Source organism: Rhipicephalus sanguineus, chromosome 1, assembly GCF_013339695.2.
Source record: "Rhipicephalus sanguineus isolate Rsan-2018 chromosome 1, BIME_Rsan_1.4, whole genome shotgun sequence".
Classification (NCBI taxonomy): domain Eukaryota; kingdom Metazoa; phylum Arthropoda; class Arachnida; order Ixodida; family Ixodidae; genus Rhipicephalus; species Rhipicephalus sanguineus.
In genome coordinates, this window is record NC_051176.1 from 207,981,723 (window position 1) to 208,000,150 (window position 18,428).

An 18,428-nucleotide genomic window follows, 5' to 3' on the forward strand; every position below is an offset into this window, starting at 1 on the left:
GCGTGTATGACAATGCTTTGGAGTTCATTTCACAATTTCTTGGCAGGTGTGAAGGCCTGCGTGAATACTGGAATCAGAAGAATGAGACATTCATAGTACCCTGATTTAATAGCATGTGTGTTTATTATGCAGCTCAACTTTTTGTGCTATTCGACTGTGGAATCGGGCAACAGTTTCTACTGCGCAATCGACGACGTAGAAGTCTACCCCTGCGGCGACAAAAAAGGCAAGCAATTACTGCCATGTACTTTGCATTGTAACTGGCATGAACCACACGCGATTTTGTGATTTTTGTGGTTACATTCTAGTACCAAGGAAGCGCGAAAAGTGGTTCACAATTTAAGGTGCTCCATTCCATAACTTTGACATTTATGGCGATGTCGACTCATAAATATTGTTTGATATTTATAAATCAGTTTATTTAAAAGCTGTTGACAAAGTGCCACGCTGAATACTGCAGTCAGTGCTGTATTTGAACCTGCATTTACAAAATATTGCTAGGTTCTAGTTGCTGCTGCATGCGAGCTTGCCTCAGTTTACATAATTCTGGTACTTTTTGTTGCTTAAAAGTAATCGTATGCTCTGTTAACGCTTGTGAGTACTCGTTTTGAAAGAAAATGCTGTGGAATTCTGGGCTGTTTCGAAAATGATTACATTACCATTCTAGGGCTGCTTTGAAAATGGCTGCCTTACTACTCGAAAACTATTCGAATAGTATTCGGTTCGTATTCGTATTCGATTCGGTGTTATCGCTATTCAATTCGTGTTCTATTCGGTTCAAAAATTCACTATTAGCACACCCCTAGTTTCTTTCAATGAAGAACAACAACTCCGCTCCTTTTTTTTTTAAAGTGTGATCAGAGCGGGCCTTTTTGGTGTGTTAAAGAGCATTTTTGCGTCAAACTCTTCTTGATTTACAAGCTATGTGGTATACCAGAAATCAGTCGCTGCTACCAAGGGACAACAGAGACTGTCGCAGACTTGTACACTCCAGAGAGACAGTCACGGAAACAATAAATCCTGTTATAATTAGTTATCTAAAAGCTGCACCAAAGCAGTTTTTTGTGTTGTCATCGTATGCCAAGGACCCACTTAGAACAGTGCCCTGTAAGGAAACCGCTGCCGTCTTATTCACAAAGTAGTGTCAATATGCAACTTACAAGTAAGTAACAACACTTAGGCTATACAGGACAAATACAAAGGCTTATTTTGAAGAGAGTCGATTTCTTTCTTTTTCTTGCGAGAACGGGGACTCACGTTTTGCTCGTTGTAGAGAACATGACACATTGGTGGCTACTTAACAGAACCACGGAACAGTACAGAAGTTCGACATTATTATTATATTTCTCGCGCACTTGAGACGACACTACAGCTTTGTCTTAGCACCTCAAAACTTGCGTCATCCTGCAAATCTGTTCCAACTGGATGTGCCATGCGAACTCACAGGCCACAGTTTGTACACTTCGATAAGTACCATTAAATATTTGTTTACTGAAAGCCTCTCAGTAATAAAATTTGTATATTACCTAATTACGCACTTTGATTTATCACGCCAGTCGTCAGCCTCTTCGAGTTATTTAGAAACACACACACCACATATATGTGCTCCCACATTGACGATCACTGCTTCCTGGCATTCTGCTTAGGAGAGAAGCTTTCCTGTGGATTTGACGAAGGCCATCTCTGCAAGTGGCAAACATCCAGTGGGCCGGGAGGTGCGACTTGGTTGCTCAGCGATGTCGAGAACGGTCGTCCTGAACTGCCACGTCAGGATCACACTCTTGGAACATCTAAAGGTGTGCAGCACATTTAGATAAAAACGAATTGCACGACGTTCAGTTTGCGATTATAATGTCACAGTAATAGCGTGTTATGTATTTGAAGCGCGCCTGTCGGGGCGACCCTTTGCATTTGCTGTGGCAGCTTCGCCGTTCGATTCCCGTCTACGCACTATTCTGCTTAGAGCCAGAGGAGGTCCCCAGAGACTCCTTTTCGCGATCCACCAGTGCACATAGACGACTTGCGCAGGCATACTTGATTTTGTTTTAAGATGTACAGACCGCGCTCAGTGCATGCAGTCACCCTTCGTAGAAACCTGCCAATATTTTCCCGTTTTCACCTCGTAACTACTGCCGAACATAGAATAATTTTCCTCATATTCTCCGCGTTGGGAATGACATTCGAAATGTTAGCGCTGTCTGGGCTCACTGCCTTCTGGCCAGTAGCCTCGGTCAGTAATGAAACGCTTATAACTTTTTCTTGGCCGAGTTGGTGCTAGCTGTATGACACAAGTTGAGGTGCAACAATACCAGCGAAACGTTAAGATTGAATGAGATTGGAAAAAAAAAATGAGATTGAAGATCCAAATAAGATTGAGTAAGATTGAAGACAATAAAATTGAAGAACAGAGCAGAAAGGAAGACGGCACCACACTCGCGATTATTTATTAGCTGCTAGAGATGCATCACATTCATATCAGTGATCAAGCTCGTGTTAGCTAAACATCTGTTTCCTTATGTGATGCGAAAACAAAATCCCGTAGCTCTTAGAGTTAATCACTTGTCTTTGGCTTTTTGTCGCCCCCTTTTTCGAGTGTCGGCGCGTCATATGTGTAGCAAGCTTTGGGCATAATGAACAGTTATGAATGTGGCGCCGTCTGTCTTGCTTCTCTGTCCTTCACTGTTATTCTTTCCTTTCCCGTTATTTTCGCGCTACAAGTTATGTAATATGTCGGGGAGTAATGAAAACGAATTGCGGAGGCGAAAATTCGTGCTGTATCCTAGCACGTGGTCGCATTCGCTCGCATGGTCAGCGCGTCAAATTTGCTTCGACTTGTTAGAAACTAAAGCGAAGCAGGGAATGAATTCATAAGGTTGTCATTTGTAAGAACAATTAGTCGCTTGCTCGCAGCCCTCCCTAGGATTTACGGTGGTGCCCACTGAAAACTACACTTATGCGAAACTTCTTTAGTAATAGGGACTCAATTTACAACGCGCCTAATGCGTTGTTTCCTGGTTAGCAACATGCAGGATGTTTTATGACCTTTGTGGCCTATAGAACTTATGGCTTTCGTCTGCTTTGTAATCAGAGGTAGATGAATTTAAGCAATACATGTTGTTGGGCTAGTCGGTTCATGGAAAAGTTCAAACTGCGCGAAGAAGACGGGACGGTAAGAGGAACACATACATCTGCGCCCCTGTGTGTGTGTATGGGTTCCTCTTACCGTCCCGTCTTCTTCGCACAGTTTGAACTTTTACGGTAGATAAATTCCCCATGCACCGGTGCAAGGAAGGAAGAAACGGGAGAGAGAGGAAAGGCAGATATGTTAACCATTTTGGAATAACCGGTATGGAAAGGGACGGGGGAGTTTCAAAGTTAGAAGTGTAAAGAGAGGGTGGGGGGGGGGGGTGTCACTCTTAGTCTATAACCGTCTGTGCATGTCTGCTGTTTTCAAAAATTTCAACAGTGCTTTCGTCGCCTTCATTTGCGATGACTTTTCAGGACGACGTTCTAGAATGGTTGCTGCTGACATGAGTCTGTGGTCAAGGCGAGCTAGAGCAAGTGCGAATGATCGTATCTGCACATTTTAGCGAGGACAGTCGCAGAACATTGGTTGTAATGTCTCCTCGCTACCACAGTCGTCACAAAAAGCATTGTCAGTCATTCCAACGCGAAAGGAAAATGACTTCGTGAAAGCCACTCCATAACCGACAAAGCGGAGTGGCTGGCCTCTTTTCGGTGAAGCCAGTTGGCATCTAAAACTTAGTAAAGTGGTGCAAAATTCATTTACGCATACAGGGCTGCAGTGTGAGGTTCTGCTATTTGCAATAAATAAATAAATAAATAAATAAATAAATAAATAAATAAATAAATAAATAAATAAATAAATAAATAAATAAAAAGAGAGAAGAAATACACGCGGTTGATAGAAACGAACCAAATGAAGGACTATGTGGCGAAAACTTCGTATACAACTCAGGGTGCATTCCAGCGCACTTGCTTAGAGCGCGGGAGTGGTGGGCTTGGAGGCCACGTTTGCTCCGTCTCTGCAAAACTTCGATTCGAGACACTTCGTTGGGATCATGCATTGTCAGATAGGCTGTTAGGCAGCCCTCGCGCTTGTCGCTATGCGACTGGTTTTCTCTGCTCACCTTTACCTATGACACAACAGTACGTCATGTGAGGGTCATCAGCCGCCAATGTAAAATATTACGTGCCTTACGTACCTTACAGCTTGGCGGCGCCTATTCCTCACGTACAATGACTGTCTTCGCTGCATAGAAGGCTTTGCAAATGGCGGTAGTCTGTGAAATAAGACAGACTACCACTCGTTGAGAAGCAAACTGTCTGCCCCGATTGGGCTACAGTAGACAGTGCAAACGCGTAGGTAGTCCGATAAGTCTCGCGCTGTGGATAAGTGTACGATATTTGTAAGACGGTTGGTTATACATCTATAAAGCCAGAGTTTTACTGACCTTTGCCCAGGAAAGTTCATCTACGTAGAAAATAAAGCAAAGAACAGCACCATCAAGGCAACGCTCCTGAGCCCACCACTAGACCTGGACTGGGTTGGAGCAGCTTGTCTATCGTTCTGGCACTTCGCGGTTCAGGATAATCCGAGCAGGTGATCACACTTTGCTTAAGACGAATGCTTCACTTTCTACAATATAATTACGGCTATTCTCGAAAAAAATAAATGAAAAGGAGCTGTCAATTAGAAATGCTTTCACCACTTAAACACGGTTTTAATTTCGATTGGGAAAAACTTTCGCTAAACTTTCATGGGCAAAAAATTTCTTTTTCGCTAATTGGCAAAAGATGCTTTTGCACACAATACCGAAGGTTCGTCGAGTACAGTGCAACAACTAACTATATATGGGTGTTTTCGTTCTGAATTTGCAGTGAGTTTTGCGTGGTCGGTTAACTAGAGTAGGTGCTTTGTAGATGTTTAATAACTTTGGATAAGATCTTGCCGAAAAACTTAAAAGTATATATTTTTTAAGTTTCGCAATGTCCTGCAATAATTGGACTATTTGAAAAGCAGTTTGTTGTAAAACGCTTTGTACCAATCAAAGAAACAATTAGAGCGTGGGCTATTATGGATATATTTAATAACTTTATTACGCTTCATACTTTTTATATCTTATGTTCTTTGTGTTTTCAGTTATTCGTATATTTAATAAATCTATAACGCTTCATATTCTTTGCGTTTTCAGTTGCAATCTGACTGTATTGTCAGCCAACGAAAGTGAATGGTGGTCGGGTTCACAGCAGCTGAAACGTTCCTGGACCCAAGAAGTCATCCGGATTTGGCTACAAGAAGGCAAAGTGAGAAGCTAGTAGGATTAACATTAAATGAAGAGTGCACTTACGCAATTGCCTGCTACGTCTCTTGCGACGGACGTGCCTGACAACGATTGCAGGGGACGTTTGTTTTCCAATATAGGATTCAAGCAGCTAATTGTGAAGCGACGTTTTCCATCATAAAGGGTCACGAATATACCACTCGTTTTTCTGTTCGTATGAACACAATCTTAATTAAGCTTCGCGCGCGGAGCAAGTTGCCCTGCTAGACAAAAATATACGAGGCAAAGGACAGGGTGGGGAAACAGCCCATCATGGGGGCTGTCTGTAGCCATTCTTGGTGCAGCCATGCCATGTGCCCCAATACCCAGTGTCTGCCTGTAGTCTGCAAAATAGTCGGTGGCTGCCTCTCTCACGTGTAAGCATAACAGTCGCACAACATGGTCTATTTTAGGACTATTTATGCAAATTAGGTGTGCGCAGCTTCCACGCTCCATAAAAAAATCGAGTGTTTAGGCAGTATTCCTGCCACACAACTGTATACAATCGTCATCTGGCTTGCTCGCCTTTCCTTTCTTGAAAACCCCGCTCTCGCCACTTTCCTGTCAAGAATGCTATGTCACGCTGATAGCACGTACACCATTCGTGATCGGGAAGTGCCGGGACCGCGGTGATAATGCAACGAAAATACGCGAGGAAGATGACGATTACAGTTGTGTTGCAGAAATACTCCCCAAATACTCGATTTTTTTAGAGTGTATAGTAAGGGCGCCACCAAGGTTAATTCTGCGTAGCCCATTTGCATGACTTTATTACTCATTGCTTCCATGTGTATTCACGTGTGTGTTCACGTGTGTATTCATTCAATATAATGGCAGAGCTGCTGCAGTAGGTTGAGAGGCTATGCTCTGTATAGAGTCACTATGTAACATGGACCTCTTATGTTTCGACCCACAGCGGCTTTCAACTCTAATTTCATGTCCGTCATAGAGCAGTAGCCACTTGCAGGATGTCCCGGACGAATTGCACAAATTGAAATCTTGCGTGATGACATGAAACATAGGAAATTGTTAGTTTTGCGTATTTTTATTATCGAGTTTACTCCACTTCATTGGTCTCCACTTGGTTGGTCCAACCGTTAAGCAAGGTCCACAAATGTGGACCTTCCTTAACGGTTAGACCAACCACGTGTCTTTTGAGGACTTGCACTGGTGCAGGACGCTATCGCTGCATAGATGACGGAATATTAAGCTGTATCTAACTATAGTTGGAATAAGCGGGAGCATCAGAGGTGAGTTCCATCCTATGCAAATTCACAGTAGTGTATACCGTGTTTCTTCGCGTGCTTGGAGCGCAGCATGTAAGGCACGTTCACACAGAGCGCGGATCCGGAAAACGGAAAACCCGCAGCCGCTTGCCCGGATCGCTCCCGGACCGTTTTTTTTTCCGCGCGGAAAGTTGGCCGCTTTGGCCGCAGCCAATCAGGGCCCGAGAAGCGCGCGCGCAGTATTGCGTAGTGCAGCAAGATGGCGACACGTCCACCGTGAATTGGTGGATTGCTGCATCCCCGCGGCCGAGCGGACAGAAGGCAACGCGGTCGGTCTGAACAGCCGCGCGGCCTCACTGCCTCTCCGCCTTGAAAATCCGCTTGCCCGCTTGCGTGCTACGGGTTCGGTGTGAACGTGCCTGTATAGTAGCTAATGGGTATTCAAGGCGTTTTATTTTCTGTTTGCAGCTTTATCTGGCAAATTTATCCCTACCCATTTGTCACCTGAACGTAGGCTAGAGTAAGGCCAAATAATATGACGCAAAAAAAGAGTGCATATGCAAGTAAATAAGCTTGGCCTAACTAAACAGTGATGTTCGAATGCGAGATGCAAATGAAGAACCCTTACTTTGTCCTTTTGCAGGGGCAAGTGTCAGTCCAGGCCTCACTGGGAACTGCTTTGATCGCTTTGGACGATATCATTCTGTCCTACGGTCCGTGTCCTTCCGAACGTAAGTTTATGTCTTGGAAACTTAAATAAAAAAAATGAAAGCGAAACTTGGAAAAAAGATGAGTAATTCACTCGAACAAAAGTGTAAGATATGTCACCATAAATTTTTTATACAGACATACTTTAATGGACTATAACTTTGGCATGGCTGTACTCTCTTCTATGTTTTTTACAACTGATAAAACTGCGTTGTAAAATGAAGAAACGAATGACGCTTTTAGAGAACGCGTTTACCGGGGCTGGCTCACAGATATTAGATGCGAAGCAGCTTTTGCTCGGGGCTGTGTCCGGCGGTGGCGTCCGCCCACATGATGCAGCCGCGCCGCTGTGAGTGTAGCATAGCCGTCTGAGCGCGCGCTCGCGCCAAGGAGAAGTATTCTACCTCTTGTTCTTCTACCGCCTTGATGATATTACGTGCAGAGCACTTTAGGGGCCCGGGCTGCCGTATGCTGTCCTAGCTTGGCGTAACGCAGACAAAACCATGTGTGCTGGCACGCGCTAGCGCGTTCGGGCCTGTGTAAGGTGCTGGGTAAGACGCTGTGGCCTCTGCCCCTTACACTCTCTCAGCAGTCATGTGATGGCGTCGGGGAACGAGATTCTGCAGACGCGCGATGAAGCAACGCGTTGTATCCTAGTCACCACGCGCTGGCACGCGCTGGCACGCGCTAGCGCATTCGGGCCTGTGTAAGGGGCAGGGTAAGACGCTGTGGCCTCTCCCCCTTACACTCTCTCAGCAATCACGTGATGGCGAACAGCAACAGCAACTACAGTGAAATCATGGTGTGCTCCACTTGCAAGGACGCGTTAACACCGGGCAAGGCGCCCGTGATGAACGGAACTTTAAGTCGACCCATGCGCTGCTTCGCATCCCCGCATGGTTCCTTTTAGTGGGAGATGGTGTAATTTTTTTGTGTTTGAGTATTGAGTTGAAAACTGAGTAGCGACAGCATGGTCTGATGCAGCCTTTCTACTACTTTTTTATTGTGCTTTCATCTTCCCGCTTACGAAAACACGGGGTAAATTGTCTGAGTGTGCAGGTTTTTGTTATCTATGAATAATTAAAATATTCACTAAGAAGCTAAATAAACCAGAAAATACATGCTCTTTTTGTGTTACTTTCGTGGCTGAAATATGAGTTCCGTAGTTTAAAACAAAGTTTCAACAAAGCTTCTCCTCCGTAAGTGCTCCTTGCCATTGGCCGGCCGGATTATCCTACGCACAATTCTAGTGTAGGACGTTTTTGTGAATACGGACCGAGTTTCCAACGTGGGAATCTCTTATCTTTTTTACTTCTTTTCTTTCAAACAATCCATGACCAGCAGAAAGAAATGAAACACGAATGGGAAATATAAACGACGCCTTGTCAGTATGTGAAAAGGCATAAGTTGCGTAGCAGTTGCTAAACATGCTGTTGCTCCCTCTCCGTGCCTTAACCTGAACCACACTGATGTCGGAGGGAAAGCTGAAAGATGATTTCGCGTTTATATTGAGCTCAATCCTTTTCAAGTGAACCCAAGTGCTCTTGAGTAATACATGTTCGCAGCTGAAGTACGTGAGCCTAAACAATTACCGGTGAACCATGGCAATTTACTTGCGGAACCTCATGCTAGATTGAAGCTGCATTCGACATTTGTCTCCCCGTGTTTTAATTCCGCGCAGAGGTGGGCCTGAGCTGTGATTTCGAGCTTGGGCCTTGCACATGGACAAACTCAGTAAGCAAGCGAGGCAAGTCGGAGTGGTTCGTCCGTGGTGGTCAGCTACGCTCCACTCTTCCCCGGCCGGAACATGATCACACATTGGGAACCCCACGAGGTGTGTATCGCAAACGAGCGCGCTATTCGTCACGCTCGGAACATTGACAAGATCTTACTCAACAGAAGAAACGCAGGCTTTTAGAGCTTTGGAGAGCGACTGGGTCTGGTATACCGTGAAAAGTTCACTGTTGACTTGACTAGGGCTCTTAGCTTGCGCAGTTTAAATGCTGGCATCTCGGATTGAGTAATAATTTACAATTGGTATTCACTCAAGAAGGTATCCTATATTCTGTGACATTGTAAATGACCAGTAACGTTATGGCTGCGTTCCCAGAGATCGCGCCAAGCACGTATAGTTGGCGAGTGATTGAACTAGTATTTTGTTTCCTCCTCACGCTCAAACCCAGGGTCCTACGCGTTCCTGAGTGGCGCTCGCCCATCCACGCCTCTGTCTGCCACACTGGTAAGCGATTACGTCAACTTGGTGGTACCCGGAGTACAGTGCATGGATTTCTGGTTTATAGTACGGAACGTCGCTGGCACGAAGCTCAGGGTGAGTCCGGCACTTCATTGCCTACGACTTTACCCCACTTTCTACCAATCACAACTGCTGTCTGAGTGAAAGCTAGCATATAGCCCGATAGCAATCCGGAAGACAATATTCCGTTCAAAAGCGCTTCCACTGGGTCTTGTTTGTTTGGCATACTGAGGGGAAAAAGTTGTTAGTGCGCAAGGTCCATGTCCGTTTGGTGTTTTTTCTAGCGTTTCGTCTGTTGTGCACCTTTGCAGCGCATCATTACCGACAATATTCCGATGCATCCGCAGGTGGCAGCGATGTAAAACTTCAAATTGTACGCGCTTATAACTGTTTATTCTTTCACTTTATAATGAAAGATAGCGTATGAATACTTGTTAATCAATGAAGCCTCATTCTTAAAAAAAAGCTTGGGGTACTTTGCCAACACTCCAAGTTTCTTACAAGTGCTCATTAATACAACGAACAGTGTTAAGTTGCGTATAATGAATCTCATTATTTTATTAAAAGGTCAACTGATGGGCGCGATTTCGGTCAGTCACAATAGTAATGAAGCCAACAGACAGTGCTGTCTGTAAGCTTCATTACGATTATTATTTCGCTACTTTCACAAAGGTTTCACAGAAGTTACAAACATGTAGCCAAAAAATAAAGGGTCCTTCTCGGTAAAGTCTGGTGGTATGTCTAAGGCACTCGTTGCATTTCTGGCAATTGAATGCACTCCTTGCATTTCTGGCAATTGAATACAATCTTTGCATTCAATTGCAAAGAGTGCACGAGTAAGAAATTAGCACTATGCCACATGTACGCTCAAGAATGTTGCCTTTTTTGTCACCGTTTACATTCCTTGGGGCCTGTATTGGATTGTATCATGCATTCTGTGGAATTTTACAGCGAAAGCTGTTATGAGATCACAACAAGGGCCGTTTTTGGCGCCGCAGTTGTCCGCCGCCGCCGCCGCCGGTGTCCGTAACCACTATCGTGCGAAATAAGAAAAAAAAACTAAATAAGACAAAAATATCCGGGATGGATCGAGGTTCAAATCTGGGCCTTGTGCGTGGGAGCCAGTATTCTACCTCAGAGCCATGCCGGTGCTTGACACTGCGTTGCAAAAAGACCCTATACAGGCTTCATGTCGGGAAGGAACCACATCAACATATGCAATGTAGTCTGGTAGAAGAGTAAAATAACAACCAGGCGTCACACAACGCGAATTCTGTAACCGGGCGTCACACAATGCAAATTGCGCAACGAGTGGGTTGTTGAATGCTTCCAACCAAGTACAAAGGCCTCTGCCATAATTCTTCATCGTCATCAGCCACGGCATCAACAAAGTGCACATAATGCCTTGCAGGTGTTTAGCGGGCACTACGGTTCTCCGCAGAATGACGAAAAATTGCATAGTGGCCGCTTCCCTACTTCACAAAAATTATGATGAATTTTAGCGTGGTGGGTTCCTCGCAAGTGCACTTCTATTGGTTGCCAAGGAAGCCCATAAGGCTCCAATGATCCATTTCCTCAGGGTCTCAATAAAGTTAATTCCCTCTCTCTATCTCTTTCTCACGTTAGCGTATGTTATAAAGCGTGGTGGGAGAGTGACATAACCACCGGGCGTCACACAATGTGAATTACGTAACTAGTGGGTCGTTTAAAGCTTCCAACCCATTACAAGGGGCTCAGCCATAATTCCTCATCGTCATCACGCGCCGCATCAACAAAGTGCACATAATGCCTTACAGATGGCACCTCGCTTCTCCGTAGAATGACAAATAATGTCGTGGTGGGTGCTTCCCAACTTCACAAAAATTGTGATTTGTGGCGTAGTGGGTACGTTGCAAGTGTGCGTGTATTAGTAGCCACTAGAGAGTTTACAATGGCCTCTAGAAATGCCACTCTTCCAGCTTTCGTTGTGACTGTGGTGCGCTTTCCGCGCAGGCCTGGCGTTTTTTTTTAAACAGCGGAGCTATTTATGGTTTTTGTTCTGCCGGTTCGCGTGACCACAAAACTGAGGTCCACCTAGCGCGTGCAACGCAATAACTCGGCCGGCGCGCGATCTCTTCGTCCTATTCTTCATCTTAGGATTGACTATAAATAAAGAGAGTTTGCTCTTGTCGGCGTACATTAGAGAAATGAGAAGAGTTGTAGTACATTTTTTGTATCGGCTAGTAATTTGGTGGATAATAAGGCATGTACGTGACCCCAGCATAGGTCGGCAAAAAAAAAATTGGAGCTCACTCAGACTCACTCAAGAAATATACTTTGCTCTGAGGACTCGCTCGGACTCAAACTCACCAACATATTTCAGCCGGACTCACTCAGACTCAGGCTCACGGCTTGACCTGAGTCTGAGTGAGGCCGAATGAGTCGACTCATGAGTCCGTTAGTATAAAATTAGCTGTATCGATTATGGTGTCAATGCGCTTCAATGCCAATGTCTCACGTAATCGGTGCTCTACGCTACGCCTTTTAGTGTTGTACCTTCAGCTATGAGTTATCAGCGGCATAAATCCAGTGAGGACATTTTTATGAAATACGCGACACCCACACGAAATATTTTTATCGAGAACTCCCCATGAAAGAGTTCGCGGGGGGAGGTCATGACGCTTCCCCCCCGCCCCTAACTCACGCCTCTAATCAATAAATATTAAGGTGGCGGATGAACTCTGGTGCGTGATACGTGTGAATAGACTTGAGTATAAACGTAAGCCAAAATAAGGCTAATATCCCGTACAAAAATGTGTGTAGACAGTCTATAGACTGTCTAAAAATGGGTTTAGATTGTCTATAGAGTGTCTAAATATTTTTGCAAGAGTATAGTAATGCTGAAGATGAGTAGATAAGACCACACCTCGGAAATGAAAGGTGGAGCTCACTCAGACTCACTCAAGAAATGCATTTCGCACTTAGGGCTCACTCGGACTCGGATTCACCAATATTTTCTTTAACTGGACTCACTCGGACTCCGACTCACTAAAATTTTGCTCAGTCGGACTCATTCCGACTCAAGGTCGACCAAAATATTGCTCACCCAGGCTCACTCAGACTCAGAGTGAGTATGAGTGAGACTGAGTGAGTCGACTCATGAGTGAGTTTGCCGACCTATGGTGACCAGCACACCCATTGAGGTTGACACGATGGGTGTGCAATGTAGTCGTTTCTTCAATGCGTGTGCCTTCTGAAGAAAACAAAAGCACAGGACATATAAACGGGAGAAAGGAGAAACAGGGAGAAAGAGAGAGAGAGGCAAAGAGAAAGAAACAGACAGGAACAGAGAGAGGACCTCGCTAATTAGGATCATGCTTAATAAGGTCAAGCTAATTAAGAACACTCTTATTAAAACCGTGCTAATCAAGACCTTGCTAATTAGGATCTTGCTAATGAAGGCCTCGATAACCGAGGCGTAGCTAATTATGAATTTCTAATTAAGACCGTTATAATTAACACCTCGCTAATTACGACATGCTAATGAAGACCTTGCTAATTAATACCATGCTAATACTCTAGGTCGGCCACAAGCTCCGTTGTTAGTCCAGCCTTGCACCACTAGTGCCAGCTGCCCTTATCTTTTCATTTTCTTATCGTGTATTATGCAGATCCTTATCCAAGCGGAAAACTTCCGAAAATTTGTCCTTGAGGTTGTCTGGGATGTTAGCCCCAGCAACTCGTCTGAATGGCGTAGAGGGCAGCTGAAGATACCTCGAATGGGCAGAGTGCGTATTCATGTTATGTGCCTTCTTTTTACTTTTCCTCCTCTATACTCACTGCAATGCTTCTCAATGAAGAAAATACCTATAAATTTGTCGTTTACTATTTGTGTTACGGAGCTGATTGGCTCATAGGCGCGAATTTTGATCAAACAGAACGTGACTCTTTGCATGACAGCGTACGGCACTTTCTTAAATGGCTATTATACATAACAGAACTTAACTGGAATACATACAAAACTGCTGCATGTGCTAATCTAGTCATCCACAATAAGGACTTTTATTGCTGTCGCAACCCGTTGATGGAGGCAATCGCCCGGGCTGCCTCCAAGAACTGACGAATCGGTTCCCCGAAACGTATCCCAAAAGCACGGACAATATAAGTGTAGGGCCTTTTAGTGCACCAATGAGCGCCGGTTGTGGCTGAGTCAGACCCAAGAGTTGACAACACGAATAAAATATATTCTCATATATTTATGGCAGTACAAACATCTCGCATAAATGTACACTTAGCTGGTTCAGAGCCAAGAGTTGATTTTGATAACACACACACACGCGCACGCACACACACACACACACACACACACACACACACACACACACACACACACACACACACACACACACACACACACACACACACACACACACACACACACACACACACACACACACACTTATGGAAGTACAAGCATCTCACAATCATGTACATTTAGGTGGTTAAATCACAACTACGATGGGTTTATAAACAATGGAGAAACAATCAATTTCGCTAAGACACTCGAGAATATTCAACACGAGCTTGTCTTGTCTGGTACAGTTCCCGGCGTCTTTTCCCAGAGTTTCTCTAAGATTCGTCTTCTGGAAACACGCACGCACATGGGACCTCGTAGACTGTAGCGCTGACCAGGAATTCCCCTTCTGCAGTCGTTGATTACATGTCTCTTCTCGGCGTCACTGTCAGGGTGATTTCTCTCACTTTTTCGAAACAATACTTCAGTGATCACACGGCGTCATCTTTGAGCACTTCCTAGACCGACTGACTGGCGGCACTTCACTTCTAACGCAACACTTCTCTGGCCGACTCTAACGACTACTTTCCCATGTCTCCACGCGCTTATATTGGGTTGTGCCAGGGTTCGAGATTGTTAGATATGACTCATTTGTGCATAGAATTGCGAAGACCTGGAAAGGAGGGAGCTCTTTCTCGCACGTTCGTCTGGCCGCGGCGGACGCGTCGGTGGTGGTGCACTCGCTCGACATTGCATCATGCCTCGACTTCTCGATTGTTCTAACCTTTGCGCGAGCGCTTTGTTCGAAACATGCTGCCTCCCCACCCCCACCTCCGGATGGAGGTGGGGCGTGCGCCGTGGCATCTTGTGATAATTTTATTTTTGATCTGCGCTCTGTTGAGGCTAACCGTTAGCGTCGTGATTTGACGCAGCCATTTGAACGCAATGGGCGCGCTTAGTGGGAGCGCTCACGGTGGTGTAGTAGTGGTTATGGTGCTCGACTGCTGACCCAGAGGTCGCGGGAGCGAATCCCGGCCGTGGCGGCCGCATTTCGAGTGAGGCGAAATGCTAGAGGCCCGTGTGCTTAGATTTAGGTGCACGTTAAAGAACCCCAGGTGGTCGAAATTTCCGGAGCCCTCCACTACGGCGTCCCTAACAATCATATCGTGGATTTGGGACGTTCAACCCCAACAATAAGATATTATTATTATGAATGTACGTTGCATAGGATACCCACCGAAGTACTGAGAATCTAGGAGCTTTCGAAATCGAACGATTCAGAAGTTATTGTGTCAGGAGCCCTTCAGTGTATCTCTCTGGAAAAGAAATCAATCAGTTATATTTACGCGGCATTGCAATAAATAATAAGAATATGTGTATATATATGTATGTATGCATCTATTATTTTTTTTTCTCGAATGATCTGTTCGGAATGTACATGTGTCATGCCATCTGTATTCTTAAACGTATTGCTGATCTTCTTATGTTACCTCTTGATGTTGTATACCACCTGTAATGTATTCTTTTTTGTTTTCCCCCCTACAATAATGCCCATTGGGCGCTGTAGGTATCTGAATAAATAAATAAATAAATATCATCAATATTGAAGAAAATGGCCGATCCTGGAATAAAGTATTCAGTTATTATATACTTACTTCTGTAAGAACATACGTGTTTGTCTATCCTTGTCATATTCGCATGCGCCGAAGAATTGTGACAATGCGTGAACTAATCCGGCAGTCTATTCTCGTGAACTGCGCAACAGTACTCTATCTTAGTCATACAGGTACACAGGGTACCCGTATGAGATGGAGGAAGCCTCTAGAAGAGTAAAAATTGGGTGGAGCGCATACTTCAAGCAGACCTCTATCTTATCCTTGTCCTTGAAGAGAAACGTTTACAATCGTTTCATTGTACCGCTGAAAACTTGGGAAGAAGAACCGCGCAACCAGTCTGGAAAGAAAAAAATGACAGACGTAACGCATAAGAGACAGCAGGACGGTGATAGGGGTTACAGAGCAATCTAGCTAGTGTTCTAGTTAAAATTAAGCTGAGTAAGTGTAGTTGGCCAGGCCACGTAACGTTCAAAACAATGAGTGCCACGTGGAATACCTGTAATATCCAGTCAAGCGCAGTACAGCATCAGGTGGTGTGGTGAAGTGAAAGAGTTCTTGGGGTTGTGGTCAGTGTGCAGAACAGGTGGCCGATTGGGGGTCCCTGCTGCAGGAAGGGGCCTTCTTCCTGCAATGAACATAAATTACAAAATTCCGTAATGATAAGACGCCATGACGATGTAGTCGCTCAGTTGTAGTAGAAGGTGCGAGTTCAGCGCTGAGTTATAGCAGCAGACAGGAGTAGGTGTCTCATGCACAGTTTGGCGGACAATCAGGAATATTCATAGCTCCCTACATTCGTCTATCTGTCGGCCTATCGAATGATAGACAGGTGCCAATGCTAACGTATTCCAGTCGCTCAGGTTTAGAAAGACAATCTGCAATGTTCTTTATTTCATATTGACGCTGATGTATCTTAGTAAATAATTTCAGAATGTATTAAATTTTTGTTACAAATATAAGTTCTAAAGCATAAGCAACAGGGTTACTTTAGAGTGGCTTTAGAAGTTATTTTATATACTGGACAGGAAGTGGTAACCTAAATTCAACCCTACGCACAGGTAATGTTTGAAGGACTAGTCGCAAATACGAAAGAAAGCTACGTGGCTATCGACGACATCAGCATTGACATTAACAGCAACTGTCGAATCATTCCGCAAAGTGCGATCGCCGGAGAACAGGGTAAGTGCAGCTCCAATATTCTTCCTTTTTAAGAATGCCAACGTTTCTCATTTTCTCGGTGTGGCTCACAAACTGTCACGTCTCGTGAAGCATTCTCCACGTTAAAGTTTTGCGACGTGTCGTACAGATAGGGCGAAATCTAAAGTTAAAATAATTGGCAAACATGTGCGAATGGAGTAAGCGCACATGCGCGCTTCAGTTCTAGCATAGTAACTAGCGTGTCCAAACGAATAAAATGTTGGTTTCTTGTGGTTCTGACGCGCTAAAATTTTGTCTTAGAACAAAAAAAAATCAAGTTCGTCAACGAGATCCCCGGGTGTTTCGGAGCAGGGCACTGCAAGCGGTTTTTGTAGGCAGTATGTTGCAAACAGGCAATTGACTTGGCTAATAACAGGACTAATTTATTTATTTATTTATGTATTTATTTATTTATTTATTTATTTATTTATTTATTTATTTATTCATTTAAATACTCTCAATGCCATTGCGGCGTTACAGAGAGGAGTGGTTACAAGTTAGAGATGGCAGTCTTGAATGATGCATGATCAGGGTTGCTGGCGATGGAGGCAGGAAGGTGGTTCCATTCGGATGAAGTCTTCGGCACGAAGGAGTGGAAGTATATGTTGGTATGGCAGAATGGCACATGGACTTTGAAGTTATGGTCGATGCGAGATGAAACGTAAGAAGGTGGTGAGAACAATGTGCGTTTTATTTCAGGATTCATGAAAAAAAATTTGTGGAAGAGACATAGGCGGGCCTGCTTCCTCCTGTTAGAAAGGGTAGGAAGGTCTAGAGAAGTTTTAATTGATGAGATGCTAGCAGTACGGGAGTAATTAGCGACAATGAAGCGAGCTGAGCGATTTTGGATGGCTTCCAGTGCATTAACAAGTAAACAAGAATGAGGATCCCAGATTGATGAGGCGTACTCGAGTTTAGATCTGACTAGTGTTTTGTAAAGAAGAAGTTTTAATGAAACAGGTGCTAATGAAAAGTTACGGCGCAAGAAGCCGAGAGTGCGGTTAGCATTGTTAATCACATAACTGATATGATTATTCCATGTTAAATTGTTATCTATGTGAGCACCTAGATATTTGTAAGTATTGACACACGACAACTGAAAATTAGAAATTGAATAAACAGGGCTAGTGCAGTCAGTACTTCCTCGAGAGATCCTCATTATTTTACATTTGTTAATATTGAGTTTCATTGACCAGAGTGAGCACCAAGATGTAATGTTGTCAAGATCCGATTGAAGTAGTGATGAATCATGAGAGTCAGTTATTATGCGGTAGATGACACAATCGTCGGCAAATAGCCTGATTGTTGATGTAATGCTGGATGGAAGGTCATTAATATAAATTAGAAAGTGTAAGGGTCCAAGGACAGAACCTTGCGGCACACCAGATGTTACTGAACAATTGCGTGAGTCATGATCGTTAGCTGTTACATGTTGGGTTCTGTTAGATAAGAAGCATTCAATCCATCGTAATATGTTTGAGTCAATATTTAGCATGCTTAGTTTTAGTAGGAGTAAACGGTGAGAAACGGTGTCAAAAGCTTTTTGAAAATCAAGGAAAATGCAATCGATAATGGAGCCAGTGTCAGCTGCTGAAAATAAGTCGTTGGTGAAGAGAAGTAGTTGGGTTTCACATGAGTAGTGTTTCCTAAAACCATGCTGACTGTTATGAAAGAAGTTATTTTCTTCGAGAAATATGATTAGGTTAGAATAGATTATGTGTTCGAGAAGCTTACATGGAATACTAGTCAGAGTGATGGGCCTGTAATTAGAAGGATTAGATGAGTCACCTGGTTTAGGCACAGGAACCA

The 18,428-nt window shown here is 44.2% G+C and overlaps 1 long non-coding RNA gene across 1 annotated transcript; it reads left to right on the top strand.

The window, feature by feature from the left end:
- The first annotated feature begins 1,650 nt into the window (after positions 1–1,650).
- On the top strand, positions 1,651–5,417 carry LOC125757017 (uncharacterized). Its single transcript, XR_007415003.1, has 3 exons — positions 1,651–1,796; positions 4,486–4,624; positions 5,217–5,417. It is a non-coding gene; the product is annotated as an uncharacterized LOC125757017 (long non-coding RNA).
- Positions 5,418–18,428: the final 13,011 nt, after the last annotated feature.